The sequence below is a fragment of the Mustela putorius genome, unplaced genomic scaffold (genome assembly GCF_011764305.1).
Source record: "Mustela putorius furo isolate JIRA1106 unplaced genomic scaffold, ASM1176430v1.1 tig00003858_pilon_pilon_pilon, whole genome shotgun sequence".
In the NCBI taxonomy this organism is placed as follows: domain Eukaryota; kingdom Metazoa; phylum Chordata; class Mammalia; order Carnivora; family Mustelidae; genus Mustela; species Mustela putorius.
The window spans coordinates 35,660,886-35,664,208 of NW_025422010.1; positions in this window are offsets into that span (position 1 = coordinate 35,660,886).

Here is a 3,323-nt window from a genome sequence, read left to right on the forward strand (position 1 = left end):
TATATATACCACATCTTCTTGATCCATTCATCTGTTGATGGACATCTAGGTTCTTTCCATAGTTTGGCTATTGTGGACATTGCTGCAACCGAATAAACATTCGGGTGCACGTGCCCCTTCGGATCACTACGTTTGTATCTTTAGGGTAAATACCCAGTAGTGCAATTGCTGGATCATAGGGCAGTACTATTTTCAACATTTTGAGGAAACTCCATGCTGTTTTCCAGAGTGGTTGCACCAGCTTACATTTCCACCAACAGTGTAGGAGGGTTCCCCTTTCTCCTCATCCTCGCCAGCATCTGTCATTTCCTGACTTCTTGGTTTTAGCCATTCTGACTGGTGTGAGATGATATCTCATTGTGGTTTTGATTTGTATTTCCCTGATGCTGAGTGATATGGAGCACTTTTTCATGTGTCTGTTGGCCATCTGGATGTCTTCCTTAATGATGTTTTTGACTGAAATGTGAATTCTGAGGAAGTCCCTTTTTAAGTAGCAGGAGTTATATATTGGTTTCATGTGGCTGCTATAACAAAGTACCACAAACTGGATGGCTTAAAACAACAGAAATTTATTCTCAGCATTCTGGAGGCCAAGTTCTGGAGTCTGAAATCAAAGTGTTGGCAGAGGTGACTTCCACTGGAGGCTCTGGGGAAGAAGCCTCTTCTTGGCTCTTCAGGCTTCTGGTAGCTACTGATATTCCTTGCCTTATTATGGCCACAACTCTCTCTGCTCTGTTTTCACATCACTTTCTTCTCTGTGTGTCTGTGTTACTTCCTTTTGCCTTGCTCTCTAAGGACATGTGGGATGGCTTTTAGGGCCCACTTGGATAATCTAACCACTGCCGTCATCTCAAGATCCTTAACTTCATGATGTGCTTGGCCATATGAGATATTATTCACATGTTACAGGGGTTAGGACATGAACATATTTTGGGGGGAGTCACTATTCACCCCACTAGGAGGAGTAGGTCCATCCACCTTATAAAGGATTGGCTCTCAATGAGATAATACATTTCTTTTCTTAAACTGTGCACATCGTTGGAAATATCTCTAGACCCTACTGAGGCCCAGATTCATTTTTTTGAAGCTACTGGAGAAGTAGTTCTCAAGCTCCAGTGTATTTAGGTGTTGCCTAGGGAGCTTATTTAAAGTCCTGGTTGGTGAATCTTATACCCAAAGATCCAAACTCCATAGTTACCTGTTTAGCATCAGATTTTATAACAACTTCCAGGTGGTCCTAATACAAGTGTCTAAAGAACACTCTTTGAGGACAGGTCCAAGAGAAAAATCCAAGTCAGAATCACAGAGAGATTTCTAGAAATAATGTTCAGTCTATTGTTCTAGAATCAATAATGCCTTAAAGTTCTAGCTTACTCTTCAATAAGCAAAGATGGATACTAAGAAGAATCTGAAAAGACTCCCATACTCAGGTACCTACAGCACTTTATTTCTTTGGAGACACTGAAAGCTTGTTCAGTTTTTTCTAGAGAATAACAATTAAGAAGGCCTCAGGATCTTTTAAATAAATACTTACACATAAGATACAGGGGCATAGCTTCCAAAAACTGTAATGACAAATTTCGCACTATTGGGTAAAGAGGACACTACCTGAATCATTAATTTAAATACACATTCTTGTGTATACACATTCTTGAAATGTCTTTCAAGTGTCTGTCTGTGAGAAACACACTAGTCCACTTAAGCTGTGGGACATATTGTCCTAATATCTTTTTTCCTGAAAAATATTTCTACTTGTTCTTTCCCTGAAAAATAAAATGAAGGCATAACCTTTTCTAATGCAAGGTACTAAACTAGCATCTTTAAAACATATTGCATGTCTACTTTTAAAAACAAAAAAGGGACACTTGAAAAATTAAAAATAAAATGAGGCTACCATTTTTCTTGTGTCCAAATTTTTCTCTTTATTTTTTCTTTACTTTTCTTTTTAAGAGATACAGACAAATTAGGGACTAACTAGATTGTAGGAACGACTCTTCAAGTTTGTTAAATCTTCCCCAAAGTGTCAGAATTCAATTCAGCCTAAAGATTCTGTATTCCTAATTGTTATAGTCTATTTTTCTACCCTTCCAATGGTTCTGGTACTTATAGGCCTGCAATTCAAACAATTACAGAGAGTCAGCAATGAACCACAATAAATTGGGATAGCTACATATTTCCGTTGCTTCACAGAGCTCAGGTGAAGTTATCCCTGCAGAGACCCAGATATGTTCCCCTACGTGGTACAGCGAATCAATGCATCACATAGGCTATTTTGGAAGTGTTCCATAACCCAGATTCTTCTATGGCAGCTCAGGTTTGCACTCAGCTGGGTAAGCAATTCTCTAAATGGCACTCAAAGAGATTTGATGGTAATCCCCCCACACCCCTGGGAAAGATATGTTAGTAGCTTCCTCCATTTCCCTCTCTACCTCCCTCAAAGAGAGTCCTGCCTATACATGATCACATTCTGTAAACTGTTTCTCTTTCAGAATTCTAAATATTCATTTTGACTTGATTCTTCCAGGTACAAATAGAGCAAGGGGCAAACTGAATTTACTTTGGTGTCATGCCCTTCTAAAAGTATGTTCATTCATTTATCTAACAAATATTTATTGAACATCTAGCATCTGTCAGGCACACAATTGCATCATGATTTACTTTCAAATAAACTGAAAGCCAAAGAGATTATTTTTTTTGGCTGCACATTTATGCATTTATATTTGTATCATGTGGATGGAAGAGATGACTTTCAAACCTAGTGTTAACTATGAAATGTACAAATGAAGTACAGCTTCTCAGTATTATTCAAAGGCCTAAACACTGGCATCTTTAGTTAAGAGTGCCTTGACAATGGACATCAGAAAAAAAAAGTGTGTTTGTATGGCCACGTATGCCTGAATTCACACCCTCATGATTTGTGTTTCACCAGAAAAACCAACTTAGCAAATGTTGCCATGTGTTAACAGCACTATTTCAGTATGACCACAGACGTTAGTTAAATATTTAAATTTCACCACAGAGGTCTAGATGGCCGTTTTTTCATTCTGTAGATAGTAGCTGTATTTGGTGATTAACTGCAAATCTCCCTCTCTCTTTCTGTCTTCCTGCCTCCCCCCCCTCTCCCTCTCTCTCATACACAATTTGCTTATTATTTTCCCACAGATAACCAAAGGACGGATATTTGCCGTCAAGATAGCTCGGGCCTTCAGTAGCTCAGCAAGGCAGTTTGTGTGATGCCTGTGATTCCATTTGTCACAGGAGCCTTTATGAGGGAACAGAAGATATAACTTCGCCTCATTTTTCATTTCCTGTTATCTCTCAGA